Genomic DNA, 17,502 nt, shown 5'->3' with positions numbered 1-17,502 from the left:
TTAAGATAAGTAGCAGAGATAATGTTTATTTATTTACTTATTCCTTGCATGGACTGTTAGGGTCTGTTTAAGCTGAGCCTTTTCAGAGAATAGTTTATTTCTACAGTTTTTGAACACTTTGTATCGATGTGTAGCTGAACAGTTTTGGGTGGTAATGGCTATCTGAGTGGTAATTATCAATTCTGTAAGTTCAGTGGTGTTTCTAATGATGGATACCTTTTTATACAGACAAAGCAAAAGATAATTATAAAAAGCTGTAGCTCAGCAATGACTTGACAGTGCACTCTTTGTATTTTGCTGCTTTCTGATCTTAAACTGTGGATTAGAAAAGTTTATCAGTATATGAGAAATCTGAAATGCTGTCATGACTCCTCACAGCAAAAAATCCATTTCAGTCATTATTTTAGTCATTATTTGTCTGCTTTCGAACTAGTTTTCCACATAGGTGTTTTTACTTCGTTTCACCTGTCAGTTAGTGCTGGTTTTTTTTACTTGAAATTGGCAAGAGGGACAATTTCCCATTACCTATAAAAGTTGACCTCAATGTCTTGTTTTAAGGGATTATGAGGAGTTTTGTGCAAAGATCTAAATGCAGAACATGTCTTCAATTCTTTCTTGGATTAAAACTAAACTATTCCGGAAAATGTAGAGTACCATTACCGGGACTGGATAAGGAAGAGCAACTTAACTTTTGCACTGCTCAAGTGTGGTTTTTCTATATTTCTGACTCCAGAGAGACAGCCTTCTGTCTGGCAAAATGACTATAGGCAAGACTAGAAAGGGAAACTTCTACTAGCTGGATTATGTGAATCTTTTGTTAGTGTTGCAGCAAGTGCTGACGTGCTTGTAAGAGAAACTGCTAACTGCTTACCTTCTCTGGGATTCAGTTAAGCAGCTGGTATTTGGCAATTTAGCAAGTGTTTCCTTGGCTACTCCTTCCTGATTAAACTGCAACTCTTAATGAACTGGGGTAAGGAAATACAGACTATCATTTTGGCAGATCTTAATAATGTGTGCTGTTAAAACAGTACTTGAGAATTATGTCAGTCAGGCGGGTTGGTGGACGTACCTCTTCCTACACCTGCCTTTTCCCCTGAAATTTCTCCTTGCTCTTCTGCTATATGAAGCCTGTATTGCCATGAAGTTGCCTTCATCATTAATTTGTGGTAGTATCTGTTAAAATAAGCACCTGATCTCTAAAAAGGTTTTGCTTCCAGGTGGTCATCTCCAGCAAGGGGAGTGGACAGTTCCAATCAGCCCTTTCTAAAACTGCAGAGAAGTGATTTGTCTAGGCTCTTGCACAAGTGAAACTAGCCATGGGTGAGACTTTGTTGCCTTAGTAATTTAGACCTTTCGCCTCCTGCATACTGCCAAGCAAATTTTCTCCGTTTTAAATAAACTAGCAAATGTCACATCATGGCAGTGATTAGGTCACAGCAAAGAATTCAAATGTAAGTGCTGAAGCCTCTAATGCTGTGGTTGTGCACTGTGAGCAATGTTCTTCATTGACACTGACAGACAAAATAGTGATGGTGTAATGGTGTCGCTCTGCTTTTTGGTCAGTTTGAGGAACTCTCTGTTAATGACTTTGATGCAAAGTTTGGAATGATTGATATTCTGTATTTACTATCAGGTTTTCTTGAACTGTGACACATTATTAGGTTATGAAATGAAAAAATATTGTCACAGTAAAACTTTGGAAGTCTTTTGTTTCTGCAGCGTTTACAGTGAAATATAAAAACAGACCCAAAATCCGCAAACCACCCAACAAACTGAAACAAAATGATCAAAAAACCTCAAACCAATACCCAGCAAAACAGAAAAAGTTTTGATAACTGCAGATATTTTTTTTGTGAAGTATCATTTCATTGTGGAAGATAATGCATGTTTTCATAATGCTAGACATTTAACTTCTTCCCTTTGTTCCTACATGCATGCAAAACATCAGATTTTAATTTTGTCATCTTAATGATGACAAAGAAATGAAAGTAGAATGTGTGTGCTTTAAAGGTATTGTTCTTTCTGCAAGTGTGAGTTTTCAAATGCTGTTATCTGCTGAGAATATTTTTAAGTGGAAAATGGAGTAATTCTCATTTCTGAAATCATTCAGACTTGGAAGTATAGTAGTTGTTTTACATGAGCACACATAGCAATGTTAAGAAATTTCAGAGACGCCAGGCTCATGGTCTCTGTAATTATTTCATTAAGCCTGCCACAAGCATGAGTGGAATCTTTCCTTCACATAATGGGACCAATCCTGAGTACAAACATAGTAAGAAAAATTCAGAATACATGAAATGTGAGAGACATGGCTGATGAAATGTAGTGATGAATGTCTTTTGGTATAAGATACTTTGAGGTCTCTGTGCTGTCTGCTGGCTCTAATGGATACAGCACCTAATTGCTGAAAAATTGTAAATGTTAAAAAAAAAATCTCTTAGGACAGCTGGGTTAGTAGTTTAGGGCTGCTCTTTTATGTACCTGTTTTGATTTAATGAGGTAAAAGCGGTATGTTCATCATGTCAAAATAAGCTCAGATCTTAGAAGCTAGAGTTTTACTATATTGGGAGGATGTGCTTTCGTGCTTATTGGACGAGTCTAGGGTTTTTTATGCCCTGTCTTAGTCCTCCTTTGTTCAAACTGCTGTTTTTCACTTTCCTTTTTAATACCTGTTAATATGTCCATTTCTTTCCTAATTCCTCTTCTACTACAAGCGTACATGGTTTTGTCACTCTAAAGGCAGCCTTCCTTTTAGTCTCTTTGTATTGAAGGCTGTTATTTGAGTGCAGTTTGCATTGGTACAAAGGGAGAAAAGGAGAGTTCTGCTAAGTTTGATTTGTCCAGGTAGCTGTTTTTTCCCTGCCTTTATAGGGCTGACAAGTGCTTATTCATTGCCCTTGATTCTGCAGAGGACAGATGGGCCTAAGGGGTTTTTGTGCAGCTGAGGACTAGTGTCTCACATTTTTTGGACAGTTCTGCTGCTCAGTTGCAGGCTGATGGAAGTGGCATTTGGACCTTCACTGCTGCCTATCTGCTGTCTTTCAAGGGAAGCTCATCACATGCCATGAGTGGTACCTGAATGAAAAAGACTTAACCATGAGAAACATATGCACAGTACAAGGCCTGTGGGGTTGACACTGAAGAGGGGTCTGCTAGAATAGGAGTAGATGCTGCTTTGTGACACATGCAATCTCAATAATAAATAATGATTTTTTTCCTGGTATATTATTTTACTTGCCATGACTGACAAGTGTAGCTTTATCCCAATTATTAATGGATTAATGTATCATTGAAATTATTTGTAGGTCTTCTTGTTGAAAAAAAGGAAGCTTTTAATAGTATATTCTAGCATTATTTAACAAGCAGAAATCTTCCAGTCTTTGTAAATAACACATAAAAGCCTCTTGTGGTTTAACTCCAGCTAGCAGCCAAGTAGGTCCTTGTATTATCAATGCTGTTCAGCACACATCCAAGACATGGCCCCATACTAGCCACTCTGAAGAGAATTAGCTCTGCCCTATTCAAAACCAGCAGATTTCATCTCTTAATTCCATATCATTTACATCACGTTCAGGTCCCACACAATTCCATAATTCCCTCTCTTTGATAAAATACCCAGGTGGCATTCCTGTAGTCTGTGGACCACCCCTGCAAAATGTCCATAATACATCCTTTGATTTCATTTAGTCCATGACTTTGGGCTCCATCTGTTGTGGCAGTCACTCAGGATAGGAGGGGAGGTGTGTTGCATGCGATTAATTTAGTCCAATTACTGGACACCAAATCCAGGTCAGATTGTGTCACTGCTGTGCTTGTACTTCTAGAAGGCTTCTCCTCTGTTGGTTTGAGTAGTTCCTGTTATATTTATTCCTGCAACATACAATTCAGATAACGGATTGTAACAATTTAATGATATATCCATAATAATATTCACACCTGATCCTTTTGGGTTTATAGGGTGTAATATTGCAGTGAAATCCTCTTCTTGTTTCCAGCCTGGCTGCAAGGCAGTTCAGGTTAAGAGTCCACTGTTAGTGGAGTCCACATCATAGGCCTTCCTGGGGCACTAGGGACACAGCCTGCCTTACCATAGTCTTCAGCACAGGCTGCAAGGGACTCTGCTTCCCCTACTCCAGTGTGGGGCCCCACTAATGGGAAACAATTGTTATTGAACTTGTCCAGCGTGGGTCCTTGCTATGGGTTGCAGTTGTTCATAAACTGATCCAGTGAGGGTCCCCTGTGGAGACGCAGGTCCTGCCAGCAAACCTGCTCCAGCATGGGCTTCTTACAAGGTCACAGCCTTTTTAAGTCGTCTGCCTCCTCTAGCAGGGGATTCTACATGGGCTGCAGGTGGATCACTCCTCCACCACGGAGAACACATCACAGTCTCTTCAGCTCAACTTCAGACCAAAGTTCAACCTGTCATCACAGCAGCGCTACCCTGGACATCTGCCAGCCCAGGTACATTGATGTGGTGTTACCAAAGTGTTCCCAGGCATAATTCAGGAAGGTGAGAAGCAGTGCAGCAGTACAGAAAGCAGTGAAAGCAAAAGGCAAGCACTAGGCTCTTAATACATGTCAGGAAAGCAAGCCCCAAGGCAAGCCCAGGAGGCTGCTGTTTACCAGCTTAACAGTACTAATGGCTATTCAGTCTAATACATCCCAGTGGAATCTGTGGTTATCTTGAACCCTTTGTGCCCCATATCTGATGCAAAAAAGCACTGTCACAGTTTAACCAAGCCCCACGCAGCTGCTCACCCACTCCCCTGGAGCAGGAGGAAGAAGAGAATTGGAAAGGTATACTTTAAAAAAACTCATGAGTTTAGATAATGACAGTTTAACATGGAAGGCAAAAGCTGTGTGCAGTAGCAGAGGAAACAAGAAAACAAATTCACTGCTACCCATGGGTGGTTGTTCAGACATCCCCAGGAACAGGGCCTCATCACTTTTAACTGACAGTTAAGAAGACAAATGTCATCATGCCAAATGTTTCCCTAGTTCCTCTTTCTTATCCCCACTTAACACACTAAGCACTTTAACAATTATGTTTGTTTTGAGAGAAGAAAGATGGAAAATGTTTTCAAAACCAAAGTTTTAAGACTTCAAGGTAAGAGTTGAGGGAATTAAATGCTGAAAGAAATGGAGGACTGAACAGCTATAGGTAGAAAGAAAAATAGCTTTTGTGCTCTATTGGTTAAACTCCTGCTGTAGTATTTAATATGAAAAAGTAATGTAAACTATTAGTTTGTTTCTCATTGCCAGATATGAGGGTTGTGTCTGGGGTAAGAAAGCTGCTGCAGCAAGAGTTCAAAGGAGACTTTGAGTTTGTTGTATCATTGCTGCAATTTATATCTGAAAGAGCAGAATGTCAGAATAATGGGAGAAGCATATGAACAGAGTGCATCTTAGAGTCCTCCCAGGCTTTCTGGAACAAAAGAACAATTTTGGAAGGCTCCTGTATAATTTGAATTATATGGTACATGGATAGGTAATTTTATGTAATTTACTGTCTGTACATTTGAATCCACAAAGATTCCAGAATACCAGCTAACCACTTGCAGGTTATGGAGCAATTCTAGCAACATTTTTTTGTTGTCTGTTGCAGCAGCACAGAGGCAATTATTGGACAGTTCAATGAAGTTGAAAGCTTTAGTCACTTGATTTTTTTAACCAAAGGATATGTAGTTTCTCAGGCCCTTTCAAATCTTTGGATTAATTAACCATCAAGTGCTGCTATCTGGGCTTAATCTACATGGAAATGTGAAAAAGTGATTGTTGGTAAAGTGTGTCTTCAGCTGAATTGTAGTACCCTTTTCTTACCAGCGGGTAGCTTCTGGCCTACTACCTATTTCTGTTTTAATAGCTAGTCTTTTACTGGTCTGCCGGTATACCTGGACCAATAAGTGGAGTCAGGTGACTGAAAACCAGAATTTTTAAGGACCTTTTAATAGATAGCATGAGGAATTGTCTGAAGACAATTACATGAAGATTCTTCCTCTCTATTTCAGAAACAATTGATAGAGAAAATTGTTGTTTCTGATAGAGATCTGTGATGAAAGATATAAAAATCCTAGTACTCAGGTTATGCGTACTTAGTAGGGGTACGCATTTTTCTCATCTTTGTTAATAAGTGGTTGATTTCTGGGGCTATAGAATTAAATTTAATTTCTTATGTAACTAGATGTTTTTATTGTATGATTAGGATTTTTCAATGACAGAAGTTAGAACATACATATGTAAGTAGGATGAGGAAGGCAAAGATCACCAAAGCTTAAAGGTTTTGAGGAGTTGATGGCACAGATCCATAAGGCTTCTTGCTTTTTAATGGTAAACCTTTCAAGCCCTAGTTTTCTTGTCTAGATGGAGTCAGAGCAATCAGTTCAAACATACACCATCAGGTTCAAATGACAACTGAAAGTCATTTTTTATTTTGAATTGTTCATCTGTTCCGCAGAGGTCTTCATAATGAATGTTACAGTCTGTTTTAGCTGTGGTTAAGACCTTAAATTACTTCTCTGAAGTGCATGGATATTAAACATTGAAAAAGTCATGTGAAATCAGAAATGAGGTAATAAAATCTCACTGAAGATTTTTTTCTTCTTGATATTCAGGGCTGGTTTTGATCTCAGTTTTAATTACTGTAGTCAAGGATCTCTTGGTCTATGTGAAACAAAGTGCTTTTTTAATGACTTGTAGTTTACATCTCTAAATTCTCAACATGTATTATGCTGGAATGTATTCTTCCAGTGTATGACAAATGTCTCCATAACATTTTGTCAAGACTTGATCTGGGATAGCATTCAAGAGTAGTCTTTTCTTCAAAAGCCAGGAGGCAGTGATTTTGATTTCTGATAATGAGCCAGATTTTATTTAGAGAATATCATAGTGGTATTCATTGCAAAAAATAAGTTCACTTCTGCAGTAATGCTGTTATAATATTTTAAGACTTTGGGAACTTTGGCATTCTAAGACTGCTTCCCAGTTTTATCCATGCTTGTAAATGGTTGTTGATTGGAAATGACCTCAGCACTAAGAAAGGAAATAGCAGAATGTAAAGAGTAATTTGAATGTAATTAAATCAGTGTTTCTTTGTCAGAAGTTGGAAAATGTTTAGTTGGATAAAATCTTGCCAGACATTTTTATTCAATCTGTCTTGCAGAGAATTTTATCTGTTGTTGCACAAATATTTTTCTGTGTCCTTGTATTTGTTACTTTGTTGTTCGGACTGTGTCAAGACCTTGTTGTAAGTATCTCATGGTCTAAACAATAAAGCATTTTTTAATTGGAAGAAGAGTCTGGAAAGCACCTAAATTAGGAGTATTGAAGAAAGTGGTTTCACAGACTGAGGAAGTAAGCCAGTGGTGTTTTGCTGCCAAACAAATTTCAGTTTTCACCATGCAGTGTATCCTCTTTGCTTAAGCATTCTCAAGTTCTCCATTAACCTTCCTGTTAATAAGTGAATTTAGCAGTCAAGTGAGTTTTTAAAACTATGCCCTCCTTATTAACATATAAGCACAAAAGTTGTGAAAAATAATTCTTAATCCTATGACTCATTATATTTTATACCTTTTTTGCCCTGGAGTTGGTACTCAGTATATTGGGGTGTGTAAAAGAAGGGCATAAAATTCTCAGTAATAAATTTCATCCTCTTTCTAAATGGGCTTAATAGTGGAATAACTGTCCTGATAGTTAAGTATACATCCCTGATTTCTGTGATACTGAGTACAAGACCAGCCAAAACAAGTGCAAGACACCAAGTTTTAAAGGTGTTTTGTTGTTTTCAAAACCTTTTTGTCTTGCCCTTTCTTTCTCTCTGGTTTTGTGCTGCTGATTCCTGCTCTGCCCACTGCATTACTTGTCTCAGAGGTTAAAAGGAGTGAATGATTCGGAAGGCTGGAGCTGAAAATGAAAGAATCACATTTCCCTTATCAGCAGGCACTGCAGGTACAACAAAACTTAGAAATTTTTGTGCTGTTGCAGTAGAGCCACCTCATATCCTCTCAGTATGAGTCTCCAGATACACTGCTGCTTATTGCAGATCTTCTGCCCAGACACTTTCCCTGTCAAGATAGAGAAATTCAGTTCTAGGTCAAAAAAAGCTTGTAAATCTGATCCCAGTAGTTAGGGTCTCATACAAATGCAGTTCAGTATCTTGCATCTGAAATTTGGCTAGATATCCAGTTGCCTTCATCCTGCCTGATGAAGGAAATGTTGAGGTGGAAAAAGCATGTTTAATATTAATATAATGTTTCAGGAACACATGGTCTTTATAATTAATGTTTCTTTCTTTAGGATGAATGTTTTTTTTCCAGTAGTCAGCCCCTGTTTTTTTAAAATACTTTTTCTTTTGTAACAGCAGCAGTCTTTGAATTAGTTTCAATACATTTTGAATATTGATTTTAAGATAAGATATCATTTCACAGTGAAATCTGTATTGTGACTTACAAGCTCAAGTAAAAGCCCTGCAACTACACTTACTGTAAATTTATTTACTTTTAAAGTTAATACTCTTGTTGAAAGAAAACTGAAAGTACCTATACAAAATTCTCATATCATGTATTACTTTATGTTCATTATCATGTTTTATTTCTGATAAGAAATGCCTACCATCTGTTGCCACTTGTAAAGCTTCCTATTGAAGAACATTCCTATGGGAATGTAAACTCTTTCATAATAACACTTCCAATGTCTTGGGTGGATGTAATACGTATTTATCCCTTGTCTGACTCTAAGAAATGTTGAGGCAGTGGAAAAAGTGGAGGAGGAAGGATATGGGGAATAATGCACTGGGGCTGACAGTAGTGATGGTAGGTGGGAAGCAATCAAGTAAGTAGGCCAGGATGTTGCATTTAGTGTGTATGTATGTACATGTTCCTTACTTCAAAAATCTGCCATTCTCTTGTTTTTCACTCTCATTGCTCTTCCTAAACAGAACCTTCCAAAATGTCAGCTCTGATTTAATATTGGTGCTTTATGCCTATTAATATAAGACATTTTTTATCATCATTGCTTGACATCAGGAAAATCTAAATCTTTAATTTCTTTGCACTGTGTTTGCTTTTGCTTTCAGAGTTGAAGGCAGCTAATGCCAGAATCTGTCTCCAGCTTTCTACAGAGAGGCAGGGTGCTTATTTCTCTGCTCTGTTGAATTCCCATTTGTACATTTTAAATGCAGTTTCTTTTTTTTTCCTCATTATGTAGTTCTGCAGCAAAACTGTAGTGGGTTTCTGTAATAAAGATTTGGAGAAGTTACAGGTGGTCTTTATTCGAGGGGTTAGATAATGATTGTGCTACAAGTCAGAGTTGGGAGTATGACATCATTTGCGTTTGTTTTTCTGCAGCTGGCATACTGAGAAGAAAAAAACACTTTTATTGTTATTTTCCTGTGTTTGCTGTGACCTTGCTGTATCAAAGATACCATCTTAGAGAACCTGTAAAGCCTGAAACACTGTCTGGATCATTTAGTTGATTTCACTCTCCCCCTGTCTTTGAGTAAACAAAGAAGGTGCCTTATTACATTTCTACATTATCTGAAGTATAAGAGTATTACAGATATTTGGGAACATTTTTCTAAAGCCCACCTAAATATAGCTCTTACATAGTTTGGCCATGTGATTTCTTTCCAGTGTATATTTAATTTAAATAACTCTTTTGGTTTTCTCCTTATCTTGTAAGTAACAGTCATATAGCCCTCTCAGACCAGGATATGATAGGTGAATATAGGAAAGACAGAGGGATTTTTTTTTTACTCCCACAGTGTTATGATACTTGATCTGGTTTCATGTCATTATTTCTTAATGTGTTAATCTAGAATTGAACATTATTTCAAAAGATGCTTTACTTAGTGGCTTACAACATTGCATTTAAGGCAGACTAAGTATTTAAGTTGGCCCATGATACATTCTGGATTAGTCTCTGTCTGATTATGGCTGCAGTAAATGTTGTCAGTGTTTGAAGCCTGTGCTTTCACATGTTTGGACGGAAGGTACTGTCCATCTGTCTATGCAGGGTTTTTATACTGTTAAGTCTTGGCGTCTATAAATTCAAGTCTACAGTGAATCTAATGAAAGTCAATATTTATTGAAAATGAAATATGAATCTTAGTGCAGGGATTATGTCTTTCTTCTTTGAAGTCTTATGTTATTGGTAGGTGAAGATGTAGATGTGTTTTTAAAGTAAACACTGTATATAATTAAACTCTAGTGTTGCCATTTTTCTGACAAATAGGTATTTATTGTCTTCAATTGATTTTATTAGAGGACTAATGGTTACTTACTTGATTTTCAATGTATCTTCCTTAATTTAGTGCTTTATAAGCATCTGTTTTCAGCTGAAATTTTAAAGAACTCTAACTTTGATGATTTTGGTATTTCTTTATCTCTTTGGCTGCAAACACATTGATGGATCAGTTTTGCAACCATTTTTTAGCTAAATTTAACAGGTTCCTTTAAATGGTTCAGGATTTTAATGCAGTCTATTAATTTTAATAAAAACTCCAAATCTAAGCAATGTATAAGAGAAAATACTGAAATAAAACCTTATATTCAACCCTGGTATTAAACACATCTCTAGTAAATGAGATTTTTAAGATATTTGGCAAACTGAGATTAAATGGCTCTTGTTGTTGTTTGTGATGATCACTTTGTGTGTGGGAAATTAAGTTTATTTTTAGTATGTTTAACATTTTAATAGTATTTATGTCTTAGAAACTTTCTAAGGAACTTAATTCCTCTGACAGCTGGGAGGGGGTGGTGTTTTATGTTCATCATTTCATTCTTCAGATTGAAATGACAGAAGATGTTACCAAAATTTGTGTGAAAGGGTGTGGGACCTAGTTTTGAGTCACTCAGTCACTTAGACTTCAACTTCATTGCTGTTACTCCTGTCTTAAATAAAATCCTACTTTTCTTCATTATGCCTTTCAGTAATGACATGTAAGACAGAAATTTTGAACATCTGTGCTGTTTTGACAATTTACTGCAGGGCCTGTTTCATTTTCTCTGGACACATGTTTGATGGAGAAGTACCAGATACATCACCTTCTCATTGTACCATAAAAGAAAATATGTGATGTGACTAAAGAGTAGATGGATAGATTTAATGCGTCTGTGTCCTGATTGTTGCTTCTACTTTATCTCAAACATTTGTGTCAGTTTTTACATGTAATTTATTATCAGTACTGTCTTTTACATTGAAATGAATGAACTGTGTGTAAAAGTGAATGTGTTCTGCTTTGTGGTGAACTTTACTTAAGCCACCTTAACTGGCTTAAGCAGCTCTTAGTAAAATAGTGAATATTTTTTTAGTAGTTTCTCTTTAACCAGTTAGTCAAGTCTTCTTGAAAAAAAAGCCAGGTTCTCTTGAGTGTAATAGATCAAAGAAATAAGTACTACATGGTAATTTTCAAGGATGTTTTCATGAAAGTGGTGTAATCATGCCACTTCTTTGTTTTTGTATGTTATCATGCCACTTCTTTCTTTTCTTTCTCTTTTGTATTACCTGATAGCTGACATAACCATTAATCATGATCCAAGTTCTCTAACATGGCAAACTTAATTACAAATAAGTTGGTTAAAGATACTGTTTTGTGTGCTTTGGTAGACTTGTCAGCTCTTTGTCTTTTGATTGTGAATGTGAAATGGGAATTGGCTATCGAATAGTAAGACCTTCTAGAGTAAAAATCTGTCTAGCTTAAAGCTGGTCTCTGAATCAGCCTCTTGGGTGGCTGTATTGAAGATCAAGTTATACTTCTATGTGTAGGAAATTTTACCACAGAAATGTTCAGAGTTGCCAGCTGGTTGCAGGAAGGGAGAAAAAAAAAACATTTCACTCATTTGTTTAGTTCCAAAACCAAAAGACTAGCGATGAAAAAAAAAAAAAACAAGTAACAAAATCTAAACAGCCCTTTCAGTTACCAACTCACACAGTCGCTTTAAAACTGGGATATAGGCTTTGGTTTTTAAAAAAATTTCTCCAGTATTCTTGTGGCAATAGTAATGCTCTTGTATAAATTAGAAATTTTAATAGGTCTGTATCAAGGATGCTTTTACTTGCTGTGTGCAAAATTAGGTGGGGATTTTGTCCTTGGTTGGTTTTCTGGGTTTTTTTTCCCCCTTTTTTGATTTCCTCTGAACTGGACTTGAAATAAATAAACTTAGACTTGGGGTCTATTGCAGGGAGGACAACTTGATGGTCTAGAGCTTTAAGTACTGCTCCAGTTTTTCTTCTCGTATCACCTTCTCTTTTGCTTATTTGTGTTCTCGGGGTTTGTGAATGTGTTTGGTAAGCATTGTTTTTGGAAGCAGTTACCTCTGACACAAGCATGCAGTAATACGAGTTACTGTGAAGAACTCTGTAACTTTTTTGCATCTTATAAAGTTATCCCTGCTAAAGAAAGTTCCTGGTTTATTAAGGAACAGTGAAATGTCCCAGCATCCCCATCCACCTTGTTCTTCCAAAGTATTTGAATACATAAAACCAAAATAGATATGGATGTTAGCCTGGAGTAGGAAGGCCTGGTGAGTTTCTTCCTAAACACTTCATGAAGGGTAAATGCATTCTCAAAACTTTTATATACGCCTTGTACTGACCTAGTTTTTAATCTTGATTGACTGACCTGATCTCCTTCAGTGACAAGGTGACCCGCTTAGTGAGTGAGGGAAGGGCTTATCTTGTTCCTATGAATTTTAGTAGAGCCTTTGGCATCATTTCCCACATTATTCTATAGAAACTGGCTGCTTAGGGGTTGGGCAAGTACATTCTTTGCTGGGTAAAAATTCTCTGAATGGCCAAGCCTGGAGACTGGTGGGAAATGGAATTAAATCCAGCTGGCCGTTGGTCACAGGTTGTGTTCCCAAGGGCTCAGTATTGGGGCTGGTTCTATTTAATCTTTTTATCAACAACCTGTATAAGCGGATCAAGTGCTGCTTCAGTCAGCCTGCAGATGACACCAGATTGGGTGGGAGTGTTGATCTGGAGGGCAGGAACGTTATCTGGATAGGATGGATTGGTTGGCTGAGGCCAGTGATAGGAAACTGAACAGGGCCCAGTGCCATGTCCTGCCCTTGGATCAAAACAACCCCATGCAGTGCTACAGGCTGGGGGCAAAACGGTGGGAAAACTTTCCCGCAGAAGAGGACCTGGGGATGCTGGTCAACAGCAACTGAACATTAGCCAGGAATGTGTCCAGGTGGCCAAGAAGGCCAATGGCATACTGGCCTGTATCAGCAACAGTGTGGTCAGCCAGAGTGAGGCAGGAATTTTGTCCCTCTACTGTTACTGGTGAGGCCACACCTCAGTTCTTGTTCAGTTCTGGGCCCCTCATGTTGGGAAGGACATTGAGGTGCTGGAGCAAGTCCAGAGAAGGGAAAAGGAGCTGGTGGAAAGGGTCTGGAGCGCAAGTCCTGTGAAGGGACGCTGAGGGAGCTGAGGTAGTTTAGTGTGGAGAAAAGGAGGCTTGGGAAGACCTTCTCACTTTCCACCTGAGAGGAGGCCGAATACACGTGGGAGTCAGTCTCTTCTCCCAGGAAGCAAGTGATATAAGAGGAAGTGGCCTCAAACTATGCCAGGTGAGGGTTAGACTGGATATTCGGAAATATTTCTGTGCTGAAATAGTGGTCAGGCATCAAACCAGGCTGTCCAGGGCAGTGTTGGAACCCTGAAGGTGTTTAAAAGATGTGTAGATGTGGCATTAAGGGAAATCGTTTAGTGATATGCTTGGCTGAATGCATAGTTTGTAGTGCCAGCAATTACAGTGAAATGAATTAGTGCTACTGACAAAACAGCCAAGCTCACCAGCATGGGCAGGCTTGTATGTCTCTTAAGGGGGAGATGGAAGGAACTGACTGTTGGGGTGACCAAGTGAGTCTGGATGGTTGCCAAGGACACAGTAGGATCTTGAAGTCTCCATCGTGAAAATGATGGGGACTGTGTTTTTTAATTTATTTTTTTCTGTTTCAGCGCAGTCCTGTTTTGGTCTGTGCTCAGTTATTGAGATACAGCTACTGCTTTACTGAAGGTAGGGTACTGGTGCCATCTGGTGGTCTTAGAACATTCCCAGGAATGAGAAAAACCACTTGCGAGGATTTCCACTGAGATGAGAAAAATTGCCAGCATGATACTAAAAAAAGTACATGGATATATTTTTTGCCTTAGCATGTAATTATTCTCTTGAATTAGGTCATAAAAATCTGCACATTTACTCATAACTAAGCTTGCTACAGCAAATTTAAATCTTTAATCTATTATTTTCTGCTCAACAGAAAGGTTTGTTTCTAGTAGTATCTTTTATGAAACAGTGCTTTGCAAACACAAGATACAAGAGTTTTATTGGAGCTTACAATGTTTTAAAACTCATTTTAAAAGACAAAATATCTTCTGTTACACCATTTTGCTAAACCCAGCACAGACTTCTCACTGCTAATGTTTGAAGTCACTGTGCTCTTTTATAAGTTGCTTATGTATTGTTTCAAAGTAAAAGTTCAACAACATACATCCAACAACAGTTGAAATAAAAAACCTTTGGTATCTGAAGCAAAAGTAGCCACAGTACTGTTTGCTTTGTCTGTCCATCTGTTGAAATCATGTCCTGCATTTTAAGTTGCTTACCTGAGGTAATATCCTCATCCTTCTTCAGAATACTGTACTGGCTGTATTGACATTTCTAGCAATGGAAGTAGGACTATGACTGCTTCTCCAGTTCTCTTGAAGTAAACTTCTGACTGATAAGTATCTTGCCCTACAGTGGAAAAACTTGTAAAAGAGAAAGGTACTTTAATCTGGTGAGGTTTTAAAATTAATTTCATTTAGCTGTTACTCTTCATCTGTTGCAGGTCACCATATTATTTTAATAAGTTACTTTTCAATAAATTTCCGTATGGAACAGAGGTCTGTTTGTTCAGTCATTAACAACTTCTGTCTTTCTATTGCAACGGATTAGAATAACAGACTATTTTTGTTTTAATCCAGATAGTTGAAAAAGACAAATTCTGTTCTTGTATCTCTTCATAATCTCTGACCTCATGACCATGCAACACTTTACTTGCATTGTGATGGAAGTGTGAATTAGACTTAGTTCTAATAAGTAATTTCATTAGTTCTCCTATTATGTGGTTGTGCTTACAATATCAGGAGCCATTTTTTAATTCTGTCTTTATGGAATAAGGTGTTTCCAGGCCTGGTCAGGTAATATAGTTTGTGGAAATAGATAGAAACAGTTATTAAATTTGAACATATATAATAGTACTTAAGACTTTAGTGTTGATATTTAAATTAATAGTTAAAATGTTAATTTATCAATATTTGTTGGTCAACTTTGAGAATAATGAAACTGATTGCAATAGCAAGGGCTGTATTCTTTTTCTGCTCATTGAAAATCTAGGTTTATCTAATGAGTGAGATGCCTGATTCATGATCTCACAAAAGTGAGATGCTTATGCCCAATGTAAGCCACACAATCATAACATCAGATTTGAAATTTTTCTTTTCCACACTTAGTTTTGAATCTGCATGAAGTTCTATTGTTGTAGTGCTTTGTTCTTAGAGCTGTGTCTTTCACCTTAAATACACTCTTTGTGAGTTGAGGTACACCTCTTCCTTCCAGTACAGTTGTCATTCAGCTTTCAGTGCTGTATGACTTTAGTACCTTTCAGCAAAATTATTCAGCTAAATTGTTATTATTTGCTACATATAGTTGTTTTCCTTAGAGTTTCCCCACTGTGAGCATTATCCTTCAGTTTTTTAATGAATTAACATTATTGTGCTATGTTTCAGCGAATGAAAAGTATGTATGCTTATTATGTTAAAATAGAGCAAAGGTTGTAATGGTTTGTAAAACTGCCATTCTCTTCAGTTCTGAATTTTTACCTGGGAAGAATAATTTCCTGTCTTGTTGTACCACAAAGCTAGGTGGTACAAACTGCAGTTAGTTTGATAATCTGACAAGTTGTTAATAGCAATCACAGCACTTAAAAAATCCTTTAAAGAAAATATTAGTACTCACTTCTAACTTATTACAAGATCAGTACAATGATCCACTTGCTCAGTCTCCAGCAACCATTTAGATCTGAAAAGGAACTTCATTTCCCTGTTGTCAGCTTTCATAGTGTGTCGCTATCACCTTAGAACTAGAACTAGAAGAATATAGTGATGATTTAGGACCAATTTGGTAGTTGGTTTTTTTCCTCACAAATTGAGTGCCACTTCCTTTTCCCACACGAACCAGTGTGTAACCTTGTCCTCTTCCAGCAGTAGCGAGGGAAGATGCATGACAAGGACTTTTGGAAGACTTGTTACTCGAGTTCATGTTGTGATATGCTTTTGGAATTGAGATAAGCCTCTGAGCTGGTTTCTTTAGAAGCAGAGGGACTGCTCTGTTCTCCACATTTTGCTGGAAAAATAGATCTTAAATAACAAAGTCTTATGGAGTTAATTCTACTGTATGAGAGGCTTTGTGTCCTCAATGGGGTTCTTTTTTGTGGATTCTGACAAAGGAGCATCTCCTGCAACTCTGCATTGATTTCAGTTAAAAGTAATTTTTTATTTTGATTTCAGTCAAAGGAGTTCACAGTGGAACTGCAAAGAGATTTTTATTGGCATTCTTTTAAAGTTTTTGTCAACTGCAATCATTAACAGCTTGTTTTGTCATTGTTTTCATAATTCTCTTAGCAATATAACAGCAAAATCATTAACTACAGGCTATGCCTTTGATTTTTTGGAGCAAGAAGATGGAACTAGTAGTACTTTTTACCCATCACTGTAACAGCTGAATCTTCCCTATGTGAATCAATAAGAAAAATTACTTCTTCTCTGAAACTTACCTATTCATGTGAGATTGTATCACCTTTAGCCAAAGAATAAAGATCTTATTTTTTAATTTTTTAAAAAATATAATTTTGTTCTGGCAAATAGCTAGAGATTCTGGAAATACTAGTTATTTCCTTGAAAGTATTTTGAAAGATTAAGATACAAAGAGCAGATTACTTGAAAACATAGCTTGAAAACTGAGAATGCTGCTTGTCTAAATGTGCATCTTCAATTCCAAATGTTTTCTTTTCCTACAGACTCTCTAGTCCATAGGTTGTTGTTAAAAAATCTGCTTATTTATTTGGTTATTTTCCCTGTCATTTTTGAAGATAATTTCTTTTTGTTTTTCTATCACATGGTAACAGGACTTCTTAGAACTTATTTTTTGAGCAATTTTTCTTGTCTAGTAGGAGACTGTGTTAAATCTTATTTTTCTTTATTTTTCTCGAGGATCAAATTTTTCCCCCATTTCTTGCTTACAAGTGCTTCTGCCCCACTGTTCTCTTAAATTAATAGAGATACCTAAATACTTAGGTGAATTTAGTGAGCTGAGTATTTCTTTGTGCCAGCTATATTTTGAGGAATTTTGGATGTTAACTTTCAGACTATTTTTCTGTCTTTTCAGGTCTCTGGATGGCAGACTCTGAAAAGAAATGCTGTTTTAAGAGGTATGCCTCATGTAGGCCAAAATATTCTGGA

The 17,502-nt window shown here is 37.1% G+C and overlaps 1 protein-coding gene across 7 annotated transcripts in view; it reads left to right on the top strand.

The window, feature by feature from the left end:
• The window catches only part of PCGF3 (polycomb group ring finger 3), a 53,906-nt gene that overhangs the window by 8,937 nt on the left and 27,467 nt on the right, over positions 1-17,502 (top strand). For 4 of the 7 annotated variants that reach the window (XM_059873262.1, XM_059873263.1, XM_059873258.1 and 1 more), the window contains one exon: positions 17,429-17,471. The exons of 1 other annotated variant lie outside the window; for it this stretch is intronic. The gene's annotated coding sequence lies outside the window, so the exon portion shown is untranslated. Of the gene's footprint in view, positions 1-13,959; positions 14,018-17,428; positions 17,472-17,502 lie in introns of all 7 variants that reach the window. 2 more of the 7 variants (XM_059873264.1, XM_059873259.1) reach the window with 1 other exon arrangement.

The sequence above is a fragment of the Haemorhous mexicanus genome, chromosome Z (genome assembly GCF_027477595.1).
Source record: "Haemorhous mexicanus isolate bHaeMex1 chromosome Z, bHaeMex1.pri, whole genome shotgun sequence".
NCBI classification, from domain to species: domain Eukaryota; kingdom Metazoa; phylum Chordata; class Aves; order Passeriformes; family Fringillidae; genus Haemorhous; species Haemorhous mexicanus.
The sequence above is the reverse complement of the archived record's forward strand: the minus strand, read 5'-3'. Positions and strand labels throughout refer to the sequence as shown.